We start from the raw sequence: 20,000 nt of genomic DNA, 5'->3' as shown, positions 1-20,000 counted from the left end.
CGACGCCCGGCGAAAAACTAAAAAAGGGTGCAACACCGGGACTTCCCGGGAGGTCACCCATCCCAGTACTACTCCGGCCCAAGCGCGCTTAACTGTGGAGTTCTGATGGGATCCGGTGCACTAACGCTGGTATGATCGCACCCGTTATGAGCTTGTCGCAGTGTGTACTTAGCAAACCGCGACCCACGTGCGAATCCACCCCGGCCACCCACCCCCGTCGAGGTGCACACCCTCCCTCGCGAAGTGCGCCCCGTTCGCCAAGTGTGAGCCCTGCCCGGGTGCGCGCACCTTGCTAGGGCGTCGGGTGTGCACCCGGCCCGGCCTACGTGCGTGCACCTGGACGGGGCGTCGTGTGCGTGCAGTGTCCCGTCTGCAACGCGGTGCCCACACACCACCTCGGGCGCAACGACCTGCGCTCACATGTGGGCCGAGTGCACCTTGGTGCATGTTCGGGGCGCCTCGGGTGCACGCTCGATCTTGCCCCGGTGCACCAAGGCGCTCGGTTTGCCCCGGGTGCGCACTTGGTGCAAGGTGGGCACCCAAAATAGGGATCAAGCACCAAAACACAAGTTTCGGGATGCAAAATGGGACCCAAGGACCACAAATGCGTTCCAAGACCCATGATGGGTCCACGAGAACAAAAATGTGTTCCGAGACTTAATAAACAAATATTGGGTTTTAGGAGAAGAAACATGCTCTGATGCCCAAAACGAGAATCGACCCCGAAAAGGCCACAGGCCAAAAGTGGGATGCGAGACAAAAAAAAATGGGACCCGAGGACCAAAATTGGGTTCCCAGGTCGAAGACAGGGCAACCGGACAAGAAACGACCTCTAAGGCTCGAAATGAGTCCCGACGACTAAAACTTGACAAGAAGCACCCATCAGGCACCCAACTCGACACCCATGGGATGCCGACCCACCCGGGCTTCCACCTAGCACACCTTGGCACCCACCCACCCTCGCACCCAACCTCGCACCCAACTTAGCACCTTTGAACCCACATTGGCACTCACCCTGACCCTGGCACCTTGGAACCCACATTGGCACTCACCTTGACCCTGGCACCCACCTTTGCACTCACCTTGGGACCCACCCTGGCTCCCACCTCGGCACCCACCCAGACACCCACCTTGGTTCCTTGGCACCCACCTTGGATCCTTGGCACCCACCCCGACACCCACCTTGGCACGCAACTTGGCTACTTGCCACCCACCTTGGCTCCTTGACGCCCACCCCGACAACCACCCCGTGACCTACCCTGGCTAGGGTTGGTGCACACCCACCCTGGTGCCCACCTTGGCACCCACCCCATGACCCACCTTGGCACGCACCTTAGTACCCACCCCGTTACCCACCCTAGGACCCACCCCGTGACCCACCTTGGCCAGGGTGGGTGCCTTGGTGCGCACAACTTGCCTGGGCTGCACACCAGGGCGGGCTCAAGATGGCACCCGCGTTCCGTTTTTTTCACTATCTTTCAAAACGGAAATTTTAAAATCTCGTTTTTTTTTTTTTTTGCCTTTTCTGGAAATTAGTGAAGGCAGCGCATCAAAGGTGCGCAATGCTGGTGCGAACCCGGGAGCGCTCCGATGTGTGCTCCAAGGTGCGGCGTGCACGAAGTCCGAGCCCGGCTTGCCCCGGGTGCGCACCTCGCGTGCACCTTCGCCGGGGTGAGCACCTTGGCTGGGTTGCGCGCCCTGGTGCGCACCAAGGAGCGCTCTGAAGTGTGCTCCAAGGTGCGGCGTGCACGAAGTCGGAGCTCGGTTTGCCCCGGGTGTGCACCTCGGGTGCGCACCTCGCGTGCACCTTCGCTGCGGTGGGCACCTTGGCTGGGTTGCGCGCCTTGGTGGGCACCATGCAGTGCACGAAGTCGGAGCCCGGTTTGCCCCGGGCGCGCACCTCCGCCAGGGTGGGCACCTTGGTGCGCACAACTTGCCTGGGCTGCGCACCAGGAAGGGCTCAAGATGGCACCCGCGTTCCGTTTTTTTCACTATCTTTCAGAACGGAAATTTTAAAATATCGTTTTTTTTTGCCTTTTCTGGAAATTAGTGAAGGCAGCGCATCAAAGGTGCGCAACGCTGGTGCGAACCTGGGAGCGCTCCGATGTGTGCTCCAAGGTGCGGCGTGCACGAAGTCGGAGCCCGGTTTGCCCCGGGTGCGCCCTGGTGGGCACCATGGTGCGCACCAAGGAGCGCTCCGAAGTGTGCTCCAAGGTGCGGCCTGCACGAAGTCGGAGCCCGGTTTGCCCCGGGCGTGCACCGCGGGTGGGCACCTTGGTGCGCATGCCTTGCCTGGGCTGCGCACCAGGGCGGGCTCAAGATGGCACCCGCGTTCCGTTTTTTTCACTATCTTTCAAAACGGAAATTTTAAAATCTCATTTTTTTTTGCCTTTTCTGGAAATTAGTGAAGGCAGCGCATCAAAGGTGCGCACCTTGCTGCCCACCACGGTGCGCAACGCCGGTGGGCACCCGGGAGTGCTTCGAAGTGTGCTCCAAGGTGCTGCGTGCACGTTGTCGGAGCCCGGTTTGCCCCGGGTGCGCACCTCGCGTGCACCTTCGTCGGGGTGGGCACCTTGGCTGGGTTTGCCCCGGCTGCGCTCCGAAGCGGGGTTATTGGAGCGCCGCCTCTTTTTTTGTCGGAGCGTTTGGTGGGGTTTCTCGCATTGGCTCTTCCCAGGCCCGGTTGCCACCCTGGCGCGCACGAAGTCGGAAGTAGGGTTAATTGCCCGGGTGCGCACCTTTGCCAGGGTGGGCACCTTACCTGGGCTGTGCACCAGGGCGGGCTCAAGATGGCACCCGCGTTCCGTTTTTTTCACTATCTTTCAAAACGGAAATTTTAAAATCTCCTCTTTTTTTTGCCTTTTCTGGAAATTAGTGAAGGCAGCGCATCAAAGGTGCGCACCTCGCTGCCCACCTTGGTGTGCTCTGAGGTGCGCACCCGGGAGCGCTACGAAGTGTGCTCCAAGGTGCGGCGTGCACGTTGTCGGAGCCCGGTTTGCCCCGGGTGCGCACCTCGCCTGCACCTTGGCCGGGGTGGGCACCCTGGCTGGGTTTGCCCAGGGTGCGCTCCGAAGCGGGGTTACTGGAGCGCCCCCTCTTTTTTTGTCAGAGCGTTTGGTGGGGTTTCTCGCATTGGCTCTTCCCAGGCCCGGTTGTTGGGTGCGCTCCCACCCTGGCGCGCGCGAAGTTGGAAGTTGGGTTAATTGCCCGGGCGCGCACCTTCGCCAGGGTGGGCACCTTGGTGCGCACACCTTGGCTGGGCTGCGCACCAGGGCGGGCTCAAGATGGCACCAGCATTCCCTTTTTCTCACTATCTTTCAAAACGGAAATTTTAAAATCTCGTTTTTTTTTGCCTTTTATGGAAATTAGTGAAGGCATCGCATCAAAGGTGCGCACCTCGCTGCCCACCTTGGTGTGCTCCGAGGTGCCCACCACGGTGCGCTCCGAGGTGCCCACCACGGTGCGCAACGCCGGTGCGAACCCGGGAGCGCCCCGATGTGTGCTCCAAGGTGCGGCGTGCACGAAGCCGGACCCCGGTTTGCCCCGGGTGCGCACCTCGCGTGCACCTTGGTGCGCACACCTTGGCTGGGTTGCGCGGCCTGGTGGGCACCATGGTGCGCACCAAGGAGCGCTCCAAAGTGTGCTCCAAGGTGCGGCGTGCACGAAGTCCTAGCCCGGTTTGCCCCGGGTGCGCACCTTCGCCGCGGTGGGCACCATGGCGTGCACGAAGTCGGAGCCCGGTTTGCCCCGGGTGCGCACCTCGCGTGCACCTTCGCCGGGGTGGGCACCTCGGCTGGGTTGCGCGCCCTGGTGCGCACCAAGGAGCGCTCCGAAGTGTGCTCCAAGGTGCGGCGTGCACGAAGTCGGAGCCCGGTTTGCCCCGGGTGCGCACCTTCGCCGCGGTGGGCACCCTGGTGCGCACCATGGCGTGCACGAAGTCGGAGCCCGGTTTGCCCCGGGTGCGCACCTCGCGTGCACCTTCGGCGGGGTTGCGCGCCCTGGTGCGCACCAAGGAGCGCTCCGAAGTGTGCTCCAAGGTGCGGCGTGCACGAAGTCGGAGCCCGGTTTGCCCCGGGTGCGCACCTCGCGTGCACCTTCGGCGGGGTTGCGCGCCCTGGTGGGCACCATGGTGCGCACCAAGGAGCGCTCCGAAGTGTGCTCCAAGGTGCGGCGTGCACGAAGTCGGAGCCCGGTTTGCCCCGGGTGCGCACCTCGCGTGCACCTTCGCCGCGGTGGGCACCATGGCGTGCACGAAGTCGGAGCCCGGTTTGCCCCGGGTGCGCACCTCGCGTGCACCTTCGCCGGGGTGGGCACCTCGGCTGGGTTGCGCGCCCTGGTGCGCACCAAGGAGCGCTCCGAAGTGTGCTCCAAGGTGCGGCGTGCACGAAGTCGGAGCCCGGTTTGCCCCGGGTGCGCACCTCGCGTGCACCTTCGCCGCGGTGGGCACCATGGCGTGCACGAAGTCGGAGCCCGGTTTGCCCCGGGTGCGCACCCCGCGTGCACCTTCGCCGGGGTGGGCACCTCGGCTGGGTTGCGCGCCCTGGTGCGCACCAAGGAGCGCTCCGAAGTGTGCTCCAAGGTGCGGCGTGCACGAAGTCGGAGCCCGGTTTGCCCCGGGTGCGCACCTCGCGTGCACCTTCGCCGCGGTGGGCACCTTGGCTGGGTTGGGCACCATTGAGCGCTCCGAAGTGTGCTCCAAGGTGCGCACCATGGCCCTCCAAGGTGCGCAGCATGGCGTGCACGAAGTCGGAGCCCGGTTTGCCCCGGGTGCGCACCTCGCGTGCACCTTCGCCAGGGTGGGCACCTCGGTGCGCACACCTTCTCAATGTTTTCTTGCCTTTTCTGGAAATTGGTGAAGGCAGCGCATCAAAGGTGCGCACCTCGGTGTGCTCCGAGGTGCGAACCCGAGAGCGCTCCGAGGTGCCCACGAAGTCGAAAGTCGGGTTAATTGCATTGTTTTCCCCGGGTGCGCTCCGAGGTGCGCAACATCGGTGCGCACCAAGGAGGGCTCCGAAGTGTGCTCCAAGGTGCGCACGATTCGGAGCTCGGTTTGCCCGGGGTGCGCACACCTTGGCTGGGTTGCGCACCCTTTGTGCGCTCCAAGGTGCGCACGAAGTCGGAGCTCGGTTTGCCCCGGGTGCGCACCTTCGCCAGGGTGCGCACCTTGATGCGCACGCCTTGGCTGGGCTGCGCACCTTGGTGGGCGCCATGGTGCGCACCTTTCGTGCGCTCCAAGGTGCGCACGAAGTCGGAGCTCGGTTTGCCCCGGGTGCGCACCTTGGTGGGCGCCATGGTGCACTCCGAGGTGCCCAAGATTGGTGCGCACCAAGGAGCGCTCCGAAGTGCGCTCCAAGGTGCGCAGGTGCGCGCGAAGTCGAAAGTTGGGTTAATTGTCCGGTTTGCCTCGGGTGCGCACCTTGCGTGCACCTTCGCCAGGGTGGGCGCCTTGGTGCGCACACCTTGGCTGGGCTGCGCACCCGGGCGCGCACACCTTGGCACCCGCGTTTCCTTCATTTTAAATTTTTTTTTTTTACAATCTCTCAAGTGGGAAATTCTATAATCTCAACTTTTTTTGCCTTTTCAGGAAACTTTTGAATGGAGCGCATCATTGGTGCGCTCCGAAGTGTGCTCCAAGGTGCGCACCTCTGGTGTGCTCCAAAGCTCTCTCCAGCTGCGTGCACCTGCCCCGGCCGCGCACCCGGCCCCGCCCAGCTTCGCTCACCTGTCCCGGGCGTCTGGTGCGGAACCTTAGAGTAAGAAACATCACCGTGCACCTTGGCCAACGTGCGCGACTCGACCGAGCGCGCACTGGCCGAGGTGCACACCGATTTCACCTGGGTGCGCGCGCAGCACCTCGGGCGCACCGGGGTGCGCGCACAACGCCCGGGTTGCACCGTGGCCTGTGTGCTCGGGGCGCCTCGGGTGCGCGCTCGGTGTCGCCCCCCGCGCGCGCGGTAGTGCGGGCAGCGCACCCCGGCCCGGCCCGGCCCCGACGAGAACGCAAACGGGCAAAAGGTTTATTCAAATAGCATTGCGACGCCCGGCGAAAAACTAAGAAAGGGTGCAACACCGGGACTTCCCGGGAGGTCACCCATCCCAGTACTACTCCGGCCCAAGCGCGCTTAACTGCGGAGTTCTGATGGGATCCGGTGCACTAACGCTGGTATGATCGCACCCGTTATGAGCTTGTCGCAGTGTGTACTTAGCAAACCGCGACCCACGTGCGAATCCACCCCGGCCACCCACCCCCGTCGAGGTGCACACCCTCCCTCGCGAAGTGCGCCCCGTTCGCCAAGTGTGAGCCCTGCCCGGGTGCGCGCACCTTGCTAGGGCGTCGGGTGTGCACCCGGCCCGGCCTACGTGCGTGCACCTGGACGGGGCGTCGTGTGCGTGCAGTGTCCCGTCTGCAACGCGGTGCCCACACACCACCTCGGGCGCAACGACCTGCGCTCACATGTGGGCCGAGTGCACCTTGGTGCATGTTCGGGGCGCCTCGGGTGCACGCTCGATCTTGCCCCGGTGCACCAAGGCGCTCGGTTTGCCCCGGGTGCGCACTTGGTGCAAGGTGGGCACCCAAAATAGGGATCAAGCACCAAAACACAAGTTTCGGGATGCAAAATGGGACCCAAGGACCACAAATGCGTTCCAAGACCCATGATGGGTCCACGAGAACAAAAATGTGTTCCGAGACTTAATAAACAAATATTGGGTTTTAGGAGAAGAAACATGCTCTGATGCCCAAAACGAGAATCGACCCCGAAAAGGCCACAGGCCAAAAGTGGGATGCGAGACAAAAAAAAATGGGACCCGAGGACCAAAATTGGGTTCCCAGGTCGAAGACAGGGCAACCGGACAAGAAACGACCTCTAAGGCTCGAAATGAGTCCCGACGACTAAAACTTGACAAGAAGCACCCATCAGGCACCCAACTCGACACCCATGGGATGCCGACCCACCCGGGCTTCCACCTAGCACACCTTGGCACCCACCCACCCTCGCACCCAACCTCGCACCCAACTTAGCACCTTTGAACCCACATTGGCACTCACCCTGACCCTGGCACCTTGGAACCCACATTGGCACTCACCTTGACCCTGGCACCCACCTTTGCACTCACCTTGGGACCCACCCTGGCTCCCACCTCGGCACCCACCCAGACACCCACCTTGGTTCCTTGGCACCCACCTTGGATCCTTGGCACCCACCCCGACACCCACCTTGGCACGCAACTTGGCTACTTGCCACCCACCTTGGCTCCTTGACGCCCACCCCGACAACCACCCCGTGACCTACCCTGGCTAGGGTTGGTGCACACCCACCCTGGTGCCCACCTTGGCACCCACCCCATGACCCACCTTGGCACGCACCTTAGTACCCACCCTGTTACCCACCCTAGGACCCACCCCGTGACCCACCTTGGCCAGGGTGGGTGCACCCACCCTGGTGCCCACCTTGGCACCCACCCATCCTAGCACCCAGCCTGTGACCGGGCTTGGAACCCAACCTTGCACCCGTCTTGGCCAGTGTGGGTGCGCACCCATCCTGGCACCCACGTTGTGACACACCCTTTAACCCACGCACCCTAGCAGCCACGTTGGCACCCACCTTGGAACACAACCTAGCAACTTGGCACCCACCCCGTGACCCACCTTGGCATCCACCATAGCAGTCGCCCACTTGGCACCCACCTTGGAACCCAAGTTGGCACCCACCTCGGCACCCACCTTGACACTTGTGGACCCACCTTGCCACTCACCCTAGCATCGACCCATCCTAGCACCCACCCTGGCACCTTTGCACCCTAGCACTCACCCATCCTAGCACCTAACCTGTGACCCACCTTGACACTCACCCTCGCACCCACCTTGGAACCCAACCTAGCACCCACCCACCCTGACACCAACCCTAGCACCTACCCACCCTTGCACCCACCCTGTGACCCATCTTGGCACCCACCCATCCTACCACTCAACCTATCACCCACCTTCTCACCCACCTTGGCATCCACCTTAGCACCCACCCACACTGGCACCTTGGCACCCACCTCGGGCAAGGTGGGTGCACACCCACCCTGACACCCAATTTAGAACCAACCGAGCATGTTACCCACCTTGGCACCCACATTGCAGCCCACCCTAGTACCCACCCTATGACCCACATTGGCATCCACACCCTAGCACCCAGGCACCTCGACACCCGCCTTGACACGCACCCTAGCACTAAACCTGTGACCCACCTTGGAACTCACCCTAGAACCCACCCACCCTGTGAACCACCTTGGCATCCACCTTAGCACCCACCCACCTTGGCACCCACTCTAGCACTCACCCATCCTAACACCCAACTTGTTACCCACCTTGGCACCCGCCCTCGCGTCCACCTTGAAACCCACCCTAGCACCCACCCACGCAGGAGCCCACCTTGGCACCCAACCTAACACCCACGCATCCTGGCACCCAACTTGTGACCCACCTTGGAACCCACCCTAGTACCCACCTTTGAACCCACTATATCACCAACCCACCTTGGCACCCACCCTATGACCCTCTTTGGAATCCACCCTAGCACGCACCCACCCTGGCACCCACCATGGAGCGCACCCTAGCACCCACCCACCTCGGCACGCACCTCAACACCCACCTTGGTGTGCGCACTGCGCCAACCTCTCAAAGACCCTATGTGGTGCGCTCCAAAGTGTACACCTTTGGTGCGCTCCAAGGTGCGCACCTTTGGTGCACACCGAGGTGCACACCAAAGTGTGCACCGAGGTGAGCACCAAAGTGCACTCCAAGGTGCACACCAAGGCGTGCACCTTTGGTGCGGTCAATGCAAACGAATTCGGAAGTTGGGGTCGATGTCCTAATCGCTGCTGCAGACTACACGTATGAGAATCGGACAAATAGCTTTATATAGGGGAGGTGTTGCGTTTGATGGGTCGACTCCCCTGGTTGTGTGCACTGCACCAACTTCAAAGACCCTGTCTTGTTTAAGAAGTCAAAAGTTGGGGTGGATGTCCTAATCATTGCTGCAGTCTACGCATGTATGAGAATCAGACAAATAGCTTATATAGGGGAGGTGTTGCATTCGGTGGGTTGACTCCCCTGGTTGTGCGCACTGCGCCAACCTCAAAGACCCCGCATAGCAGAAGAAGTCGGAAGTCGGATTTTGGTGAGCACCAAGGCGTGCACCTTTGGTGCGGTCAACGCAGACGAATTCAGAAGTTGGGGTGGATGTCCTAATCGTTGTTGCAGGCTACACATGTATGAGAATCAGACAAATAGCTTATATAGGGGAGGTGTTGGGTTTGATGGGTCAACTCCCTTGGTTGTGCGCATTACGCCAACCTCAAAGACCTTGTTTTCGTTAAGAAGTCAAAAGTTGGGGTCAATGTCCTAATGGCTCCTGTAGGCTACACATGTATGAGAATCGGACAAATAGCTTATATAGGGGAGGTGTTGGGTTTGATGGGTCGACTCCCCTGGTTGTGCGCATTACGTCAACCTCAAAGACCTTGTTTTCGTTAAGAAGTCAAAAGTTGGGGTCGATGTCCTAATTGCTCCTGTAGACTACACATGTATGAGAATCAGACAAATAGCTTATATAGGGGAGGTGTTGGGTTTGATGGGTTGACTCCCCTAGTTGTTCGCATTACACCAACCTCAAAGACCTTGTTTTCGTTTAGAAGCCGAAAGTTGGGGTCGATGTCCTAATTGCTCCTGCAGGCTACGCATGTATGAGAATCAGACAAATAGCTTATATAGGGGAGGTGTTGGGTTTGATGGGTCGACTCCCCTGGTTGTGCGCATTGCGCCAACCTCAAAGACCCTGCATTGCGGATGAAGTCGAAAGTCAGAGTTTGGTGTGCTACAAGGTGTGGTCGAAGGTGCTCACCTAGGTGTGCACCTTTGGAGCGCAGGAAAAGTGCCCTCCAAAAGTGCGCACCTTTGGAGTGCACAAAAGTGCCCTCCAAAAGTGCGCACCTTTGGAGCGCACAAAAGTGCCCTCCAAAAAGTGCCCTCCAAAAGTGCGCACCTTTGGAGCGCACAAAAGTGCCCTCCAAAAAGTGCCCTCCAAAAGTGCGCACCTTTGGAGTGCAGAAAAGTGCCCTCCAAAAAGTGCCCTCCAAAAGTGTGCACCTTTGGAGTGCACAAAAGTGCCCTCCAAAAGTGCGCACCTTTGGAGCGCAGAAAAGTGCCCTCCAAAAAGTGCCCTCCAAAAGTGCGCACCTTTGGAGCGCAGAAAAGTGCCCTCCAAAAAGTGCCCTCCAAAAGTGCGCACCTTTGGAGCGCAGAAAAGTGCCCTCCAAAAAGTGCCCTCCAAAAGTGCGCACCTTTGGAGCGCAGAAAAGTGCCCTCCAAAAAGTGCCCTCCAAAAGTGCGCACCTTTGGAGCGCACAAAAGTGCCCTCCAAAAAGTGCCCTCCAAAAGTGCGCACCTTTGGAGCGCACAAAAGTGCCCTCCAAAAGTGCGCACCTTTGGAGCGCACAAAAGTGCCCTCCAAAAGTGCGCACTTTTGGTGCGCACCAAGGCGCTGGTTCGGTCGTTGCAGGCGAGTTCGGAAGTTGGGGTCGATGTCCTGAGCGGAGGTGCAAACTACACAGGTGTCGGAATCGGACAAATAGCTTATATAGGGGAGGTGTATGCTTCGATGGGTCGACTCCCCAGGTTGAGCGCACCGCGCCAACCTCAAAGACCCTACGGTATGGATGAAGTCGGAAGTTGGGTCCGATGACCGATTCGATTAGTAGGTATGCTCATGAGGTCGGAATTTGGGTCCGATGACCTGCCATGTGCAGGAAGGCGAATGTTGGCACTGTGCGTTGCAAGGTGCACACCAAGGTGCTGGTGCGGTCTTTTTAGTCGAGTTCGGAAGTTGGGGTCGATGTCCTGATCGGAGGTGCAAGCTACACAGGTGTGGGAATCGGACAAATAGCTTATATAGGGGAGGTGTATGCTTCGTTGGGTCGACTCCCCGGGTTGAGCGCACCGCGCCAACCTCAAAGACCCTACGGTATGGATGAAGTCGGAAGTTGGGTCCGATGACCGATTCGATATGTAGGCATACTCGCGAGGTCGGAATTTGGGTCCGATGACCTGCCATGTGCAGGAAGGCGAATGTTGGCACTGTGCGTTGCAAGGTGCGCACCAAGGCGCTGGTTCGGTCGTTGCAGGCGAGTTCGGAAGTTGGGGTCGATGTCCTGATCGGAGGTGCAAACTACACAGGTGTGGGAATCGGACAAATAGCTTATATAGGGGAGGTGTATGCTTCGTTGGGTCGACTCCCCGGGTTGAGCGCACCGCGCCAACCTCAAAGACCCTACGGTATGGATGAAGTCGGAAGTTGTGTCCGATGACCGATTCGATATGTAGGCATACTCGCGAGGTCGGAATTTGGGTCCGATGACCTGCCATGTGCAGGAAGGCGAATGTTGGGACTGTGCGTCGCAAGGTGCGCACCAAGGCGCTGGTGCCGTCGTTGCAGTCGAGTTCGGAAGTTGGGGTCGATGTCCTGGTCAGAGGTGCAAACTACACAGGTGTGGGAATCGGACAAATAGCTTATATAGGGGAGGTGTATGCTTCGATGGGTCGACTCCCCGGGTTGAGCGCACCGCGCCAACCTCAAAGACCCTACAGTATGGATGAAGTCGGAAGTTGGGTCCGATGACCGATTCGATACGTAGGCATATTGGCGAGGTCTGAATTTGTGTCCGATGACCTGCCATGCGCAGGAAGGCGGAATTTGGGTCCGATGACCGAGTTGATGGCGTGCCATGCGCAGAAAGGCGGAATTTGGGTCCGATGACCGAGTTGATGTTGATGGCCCGCCATGCACAGGAAGGCGGAATTTGGGTCCGATGACCGATTTGAAGGCGTGCCATGCGCAGAAAGGCGGAGTTTGGGTCCGATGACCGAGTTGATATTGATGGCCCGCCATGCGCAGGAAGGCGGAATTTGGGTCCGATGACCTGACATACGCATGGAGTCCGACTCGGGGGCCGATGTTCGATTCGATGACTTGCATTGTGGGTAAAGTCGGAAGTTGTGGTCTTTGACCCGATTCGATGACCAGACTTCGGCTGCTTGAGAATCGGACAAATAACTTATATAGGGGAGGTAGTGTTCTCGAGCATCCTCCCCCCGTGCCCGTTTATGTCGATTGATGCTGGTGCTCGACTGGTTGGAGCGCTCGGATGCAAAAATCTTGCACCAGGATTTATCGATTGTGATGGACACGGCAAGTCTCCTGATTGCTATGCAGGAGCTCATCGTGAATCTCTATGCGGCCTTGGTATGGACTCGACCTGCGGAATGGTTCGGCAATGGTAGTCGCTCCAACACGTCCTTGCAATGGCCACAGAGGTGATTCGACTAGAGCTCCAGTCTAGCTTTTGGGTTGCTTGGCGGACTGGTATAGCCGCGATCGAGTTCCGGCCATGAACGTTTTAGATAGCTCTTGGGCTTTCTGGGACGGAAGTCGGAAGTTTGGGCTGTTGTCCGATTTGATGACCATTCTTCGGATGTGTGAGAATCGGACAAATAACTTATATAGGGGACTGTGTTGTCTCACGCAGCCCCCTCCGTGCCCCTCTATCTCGACCGATGTTGGTGCTTGAAAGGGTTGGGATCGCTCGGATTTATAAACGTGCACCACCATTTGTCGAGTGTGAGGGACGCGGCAGGTCTCCTAAATGCTATACGGGCGCTCTCTGAGAATCTCTATCCGGCCTCGACACAGACTAGTCTTGCTGAATGGTTTGGCACTGGTAGTCGATCCAACACGTCGTTGTTGTGGCCGCCTAGGCGATTCGATTCGAGCCCCCGTCTAGCTTTTGGGTTGCTTGGCGGATTTTGCCCTATCCGCAAGTGAGCTCGGTCCCTAAACGTTCGAGAAACCCGATTGCTATGCGCCGACTCTCTTTCTTGCGAGCCTCCATCTAGCTTTTGGGTCTCTACGGAACGGAAGTCGGAATCTGGGACCGTTGTTTGATTCGACGAGGCAGACTACGGTTGTGCGAGAATCGGACAAATAACTTATATAGGGGAGGTGTTGACTGGAGCATTCTCCCCCGTGCCCCTCTAACTCGACCAATGCTGGCGCTCGAACGGTGGTAGCGCTCGGATTTTCGTTGAGCGCCAGCATTGGTCGATTTAGAGGGGCATGCGAGATTCCCGAATGCTATGCGAGGGCTCTAACGGAAATGTCTATTGGTTTCGGTATGGATGCAATTGCGAGTGGTTCGGCAAAGGTAGTCGTTCCGATGCGTCCATGTCGTGGCCAAATCGATAATTCGATTTGAGCCCTCGTATAGCATTTGGGTCTCTCGATGTGATTCCGCATTCCAGTCCCTTTGGGCACTGCTTGAGCCGCATCCCAGGGGGTTCCCTTCCCAATAATCTGCCTCGCAACCCGATTGCTATGCGGTGAGGCTCCTCGGCCGCCTCGGAACTATCTGTGTATCAGACGCATCGCGGGATAAGGGGTTGGCAACGGTAGTCGCCCCAAGCGCGTCCGATGCTTGGACCATTCCGAGGCGGCCCTGAAGCCTCTTCCGTCTAGCCGTTGGGTCCTTCTCGCCGCATCCCTTGCCTCGCACCCCGATTGCTATGCGGTGAGGCTCCTCGGCCGCCTTGGAACTATCTGTGTATCAGACGCATCGCGGGATAAGGGGTTGTCACTGGTAGTCGCCCCAAGCGCGTCCGATGCTTGGACCATTCCGAGGCGGCCCTGAAGCCTCTTCCGTCTAGCCGTTGGGTCCTTCTCGCCGCATCCCTTGACTCGCACCCCGATTGCTATGCGGTGAGGCTCCTCGGCCGCCTTGGAACTATCTGTGTATCGGACGCGTCGCGGGATAAGGGGTTGTCACTGGTAGTCGCCCCAAGCGCGTCCGATGCTTGGACCATTCCGAGGCGGCCCTGAAGCCTCTTCCGTCTAGCCGTTGGGTCCTTCTCGCCGCATCCCTCGCCTCGCACCCCGATTGCTATGCGGTGAGGCTCCTCGGCCGCCTTGGAACTATCTGTGTATCGGACGCGTCGCGGGATAAGGGGTTGTCACTGGTAGTCGCCCCAAGCGCGTGCGATGCATGGACCATTCCCAGGCGGCCCTGAAGCCTCTTCCATCTAGCCGTTGGGTCCTTCTCGCCGCATCCCTCGCCTCGCACCCCGATTGCTATGCGGTGAGGCTCCTCGGCCGCCTTGGAACTATCTGTGTATCGGACGCGTCGCGGGATAAGGGGTTGTCACTGGTAGTCGCCCCAAGCGCGTCCGATGCTTGGACCATTCCGAGGCGGCCCTGAAGCCTCTTCCGTCTAGCCGTTGGGTCCTTCTCGCCGCATCCCTCGCCTCGCACCCCGATTGCTATGCGGTGAGGCTCCTCGGCCGCCTTGGAACTATCTGTGTATCGGACGCGTCGCGGGATAAGGGGTTGTCACTGGTAGTCGCCCCAAGCGCGTCCGATGCTTGGACCATTCCGAGGCGGCCCTGAAGCCTCTTCCGTCTAGCCGTTGGGTCCTTCTCGCCGCATCCCTCGCCTCGCACCCCGATTGCTATGCGGTGAGGCTCCTCGGCCGCCTTGGAACTATCTGTGTATCGGACGCGTCGCGGGATAAGGGGTTGTCACTGGTAGTCGCCCCAAGCGCGTCCGATGCTTGGACCATTCCGAGGCGGCCCTGAAGCCTCTTCCGTCTAGCCGTTGGGTCCTTCTCGCCGCATCCCTCGCCTCGCACCCCGATTGCTATGCGGTGAGGCTCCTCGGCCGCCTTGGAACTATCTGTGTATCGGACGCATCGCGGGATAAGGGGTTGTCACTGGTAGTCGCCCCAAGCGCGTCCGATGCTTGGACCATTCCGAGGCGGCCCTGAAGCCTCTTCCGTCTAGCCGTTGGGTCCTTCTCGCCGCATCCCTCGCCTCGCACCCCGATTGCTATGCGGTGAGGCTCCTCGGCCGCCTTGGAACTATCTGTGTATCGGACGCGTCGCGGGATAAGGGGTTGTCACTGGTAGTCGCCCCAAGCGCGTCCGATGCTTGGACCATTCCGAGGCGGCCCTGAAGCCTCTTCCGTCTAGCCGTTGGGTCCTTCTCGCCGCATCCCTCGCCTCGCACCCCGATTGCTATGCGGTGAGGCTCCTCGGCCGCCTTGGAACTATCTGTGTATCGGACGCGTCGCGGGATAAGGGGTTGTCACTGGTAGTCGCCCCAAGCGCGTCCGATGCTTGGACCATTCCGAGGCGGACCTGAAGCCTCTTCCGTCTAGCCGTTGGGTCCTTCTCGCCGCATCCCTCGCCTCGCACCCCGATTGCTATGCGGTGAGGCTCCTCGGCCGCCTTGGAACTATCTGTGTATCGGACGCGTCGCGGGATAAGGGGTTGTCACTGGTAGTCGCCCCAAGCGCGTCCGATGCTTGGACCATTCCGAGGCGGCCCTGAAGCCTCTTCCGTCTAGCCGTTGGGTCCTTCTTGCCGCATCCCTCGCCTCGCACCCCGATTGCTATGCGGTGAGGCTCCTCGGCCGCCTTGGAACTATCTGTGTATCGGACGCGTCGCGGGATAAGGGGTTGTCACTGGTAGTCGCCCCAAGCGCGTCCGATGCTTGGACCATTCCGAGGCGGCCCTGAAGCCTCTTCCGTCTAGCCGTTGGGTCCTTCTCGCCGCATCCCTCGCCTCGCACCCCGATTGCTATGCGGTGAGGCTCCTCGGCCGCCTTGGAACTATCTGTGTATCGGACGCATCGCGGGATAAGGGGTTGTCACTGGTAGTCGCCCCAAGCGCGTCCGATGCTTGGACCATTCCGAGGCGGCCCTGAAGCCTCTTCCGTCTAGCCGTTGGGTCCTTCTCGCCGCATCCCTCGCCTCGCACCCCGATTGCTATGCGGTGAGGCTCCTCGGCCGCCTTGGAACTATCTGTGTATCGGACGCGTCGCGGGATAAGGGGTTGTCACTGGTAGTCGCCCCAAGCGCGTCCGATGCTTGGACCATTCCGAGGCGGACCTGAAGCCTCTTCCGTCTAGCCGTTGGGTCCTTCTCGCCGCATCCCTCGCCTCGCACCCCGATTGCTATGCGGTGAGGCTCCTCGGCCGCCTTGGAACTATCTGTGTATCGGACGCGTCGCGGGATAAGGGGTTGTCACTGGTAGTCGCCCCAAGCGCGTCCGATGCTTGGACCATTCCGAGGCGGCCCTGAAGCCTCTTCCGTCTAGCCGTTGGGTCCTTCTCGCCGCATCCCTCGCCTCGCACCCCGATTGCTATGCGGTGAGGCTCCTCGGCCGCCTTGGAACTATCTGTGTATCGGACGCGTCGCGGGATAAGGGGTTGTCACTGGTAGTCGCCCCAAGCGCGTCCGATGCTTGGACCATTCCGAGGCGGACCTGAAGCCTCTTCCCTCTAGCCGTTGGGGCTTTCTCGCCGCATCCCTCGCCTCGCACCCCGATTGCTATTCGGTGAGGCTCCTCGGCCGCCTTGGAACTATCTGTGTATCGGACGCATCGCGGGATAAGGGGTTGGCAGTGGTAGTCGCCCCAAGCGCGTCCGATGCTTGGACCATTCCGAGGCGGCCCTGCAGCCTCTTCCGTCTAGCCGTTGGGGCCATCTCGCTGCATCCCCCACCTCGCACCACGATTGCTATGCGGTGAGGCTCCTTGGCCGCCTCGGAACTATCTGTGTATCGGACGCATCGCGGGATAAGGGGTTGTCACTGGTAGTCGCCCCAAGCGCGTCCGATGCTTGGACTATTCCGAGGCGGCCCTGCAGCCTCTTCCGTCTAGCCGTTGGGGCCATCTCGCCGCATCCCCCAGCTCCTCGGCCGCCTCGGAACTATCTGTGTATCGGACGCATCGCGGGATAAGGGGTTGGCAGTGGTAGTCGCCCCAAGCGCGTTCGATGCTTGGACTATTCCGAGGCGGCCCCGCAGCCTCTTCCGTCTACCCTTTGGGGCCATCTCGCCGCATCCCTCGCCTCGCACCCCGATTGCTATGCGGTGAGGCTCCTCGGCCGCCTGGGAACTATCTTCGTATCGGATGCATCGCGGGATAAGGGGTTGTCACTGGTAGTCGCCCCAAGCGCGTCCGATGCTTGGACTATTCCGAGGCGGCCCTGTGGCCTCTTCCGTCTAGCCGTTGGGGCCATCTCGCCGCATCCCTCACCTCGCACCCCCATTGCTATGCGGTGAGGCTCCTCGGCCGCCTTGGAACTGTCTTCGTATCGGAAGCATCGCGGGATAAGGGGTTGTCACTGGTAGTCGCCCCAAGCGCGTCCGATGCTTGGACTATTCCGAGGCGGCCCTGCAGCCTCTTCCGTCTAGCCGTTGGGGCCATCTCGCCGCATCCCCCACCTCGCACCCGGATTGCTATGCGGTGAGGCTCCTCGGCCGCCTTGGAACTATCTTCGTATCGGACGCATCGCGGGATAAGGGGTTGTCACTGGTAGTCGCCCCAAGCGCGTCCGATGCTTGGACTATTCCGACGCGGCCCTGTGGCCTCTTCCGTCTAGCCGTTGGGGCCATCTCGCCGCATCCCCCACCTCGCACCCCGATTGCTATGCGGTGAGGCTCCTCGGCCGCCTTGGAACCATCTTCGTATCGGACGCATCGCGGGATGAGGGGTTGTCACTGGTAGTCGCCCCAAGCGCGTCCGATGCTTGGACCATTCCGAGGCGGCCCTGAAGCCTCTTCCGTCTAGCCGTTGGGGCCTTCCCGCCCCATCCCTCGCCTCGCACCCCCGATTGCTATGCGGTGAGGCTCCTCGGCCGCCTTGGAACCATCTGTGTATCGGACGCATCGCGGGATAAGGGGTTGGCACTGGTAGTCGCCCCAAGCGCGTCCGATGCTTGGAGCATTCCGAGGTGGCCCTGAAGCCTCTTCCGTCTAGCCGTTGGGGCCTTCCCGCCCCATCCCTCGCCTCGCACCCCGATTGATATGCGGTGAGGCTCCTCGGCCGCCTTGGAACTATCTGTGTATCGGACGCATCGCGGGATAAGGGGTTGGCACTGGTAGTCGTCCCAATCGCGTCCGATGCTTGGACCATTCCGAGGCGGCCCTGCAGCCTCTTCCGTTTAGCCGTCGGGGCCTTCCCGCCGCATCCCTCGCCTCGCATCCCGATTCCTATGCGGTGAGTCTTCTCGGCCGCCGCGGAACTATACCTGTTATTGCTACTGCATCCTTCGGCTGGTAACCTCCTCTGCCGCCTTGGAACGTTCTCTTTGTCGGACGCGTCGCGGGATAAGGGGTTGGCACTGGTAGTCGCCCCAAGCGCGCCCGATGCATAGACCGCTCCGAGTTGACCTTGCTTTCAGCCTCTCACATGCATAGACCTCTCTGAGTCGACCCTGCAGCCTCTCACGTTTAGCCTTTGGAATCTCGCCTCACAACATGATTGCTATCCTTGATGCATCCCTTGCCTCGAGCCCTGATTGCTTTCTTGGCTGCATCCCTCCTCTCCTCACAGCCCGGTTGTCATCACTGCTTCATCCGTCGCTTCATGCATTCTGGCTGCTGGGCCCTTCCCACCGCACACCTCGATTGCTATCTCTTCTGCATCACACACCCCGATTGCTATCTCTGCTACATCCCTCGGCTCTCACTTCTGCATCCTTCGCCTCCCACCTCGATTGCTATCAATGCTGCATCCGTAACCTCACACCCCGATTGCTATGCGGGGAGGCTCCTTGGCCGCCTTGGAAATTTCTGTGTGTCGGACGCACCGCGGGATAAGGGGTTGGCACTGGTAGTCGCCCCAAGTGCGCCCGATTCTTAGACCGCTTCGAGGTGACCTCGTAGCCTCTTTCGTCCAGGCTTCCTGCCTTCAACGCCCTTTTTACACCTCGATTGCTATGCGCGGGCTCGTTGGCGTCTATCACCTCTCTGCGAAGAGTGGCACGATGATTGTTGGGGTAAATCGTAGCAGTCCGATCTCTGGCCTTGGGCCATTGTGAGGGCTGATCGATTTCCTGTGCGCATCTCGTGTTCGCCCAGTAACAGACTCGACGACTTGTAATCGGTCTTGTTCCCGATTGTTCCTGGAGGTAGTCTTCGGAACTCTTGGATTTGACCTGTCACTCGAACTGTCCTCTTCCGAGGATGCTTGTGTGTGTGTGCTTGTGCCATTTCCTTGGCGGTATTAACGAGATATTAAAGAGCGGAGTGAGCGCCTCGCCCAGCTATGTTTGGGGCTCTCACTCCCTTACCCGGTGTGCGACCGCTTTGCACGTAGGTTGCGGAGCATCGCGACTCTTTCGATGTTTGGCGGTTGTCTTCCGGTGATGCGTTGGTCCCGAAGTGCACGTTACTAGCATTTCTGCCATTGTTCTCGATCTTTGGCACGTTCCTTCGTTGCAATTGGATATATATCTCCGTTTATACGCGCAGGCTTCTCCCGCCTATTCAGCGCTGTCCCACTCTCAGCACTCTCGTGGTCTCCTTGGCTTCTCTCTCCCGTGAGCGAGCTCTCTTCTCGAGTCTTTTCCATGTCCCATGGAGGTTGCCTTGCGAAATTCGGGCACACAAACGTGACCGGATAAGAGCGGAATTGCCTATGAGGAGAAGCTCACCTTAGGGAGCAGCAATGCCGAGTGTTTCGACAGAGGGTAGAGGGGGCGTTGTTTGGGCGGTTGCACAAAAGAGTGCTACGGTTGCACTGAAGGTTGCTTCTTCGTCTCCGACGAACTCTTCGAGGCAAAAAAGCTTGTATACGGGGTCGAGGTGGGACTGTTCGTGCGAGTTGCGCCACCAAAAGTGCGTAGGGGGCATATACCTGGGAAATGGATGTCTCTGAGTGGCCTTACTCGGTCGCGTGCACGGTGCATTCTCTAACGGCAGGACTGTCGCGAGCATGTGCGGTTCGGATGTTTTCGGGTAAAGGGTTCCGTACGGGATGTTCTTCCCAGGCTCCTGTGAACCGAGACTCTGCATCGTCGTGCTCCGGCTCCCGTGGGTGCTTCATGCCTCGTCGAGCTGTTTGTCGTGGACGATTAAGGCCGAGGCCTTCCTTCGAGAGGGGAATTGTTCAGGCTGGTCGAG

General features: G+C 59.9%; 2 non-coding genes across 2 annotated transcripts; both read right to left on the bottom strand.

The window, feature by feature from the left end:
• Positions 1–24: 24 nt before the first annotated feature.
• LOC131869886 (5S ribosomal RNA) lies at positions 25–143 on the bottom strand. Its single transcript, XR_009368255.1, has one exon. It is a non-coding gene; the product is annotated as a 5S ribosomal RNA (ribosomal RNA).
• A 5,915-nt stretch (positions 144–6,058) lies between these two features.
• LOC131869880 (5S ribosomal RNA) lies at positions 6,059–6,177 on the bottom strand. The gene has a single exon (XR_009368249.1). It is a non-coding gene; the product is annotated as a 5S ribosomal RNA (ribosomal RNA).
• Positions 6,178–20,000: the final 13,823 nt, after the last annotated feature.

Source organism: Cryptomeria japonica, unplaced genomic scaffold, assembly GCF_030272615.1.
Source record: "Cryptomeria japonica unplaced genomic scaffold, Sugi_1.0 HiC_scaffold_272, whole genome shotgun sequence".
Lineage (NCBI taxonomy): Eukaryota > Viridiplantae > Streptophyta > Pinopsida > Cupressales > Cupressaceae > Cryptomeria > Cryptomeria japonica.
The sequence above is the reverse complement of the archived record's forward strand: the minus strand, read 5'-3'. Positions and strand labels throughout refer to the sequence as shown.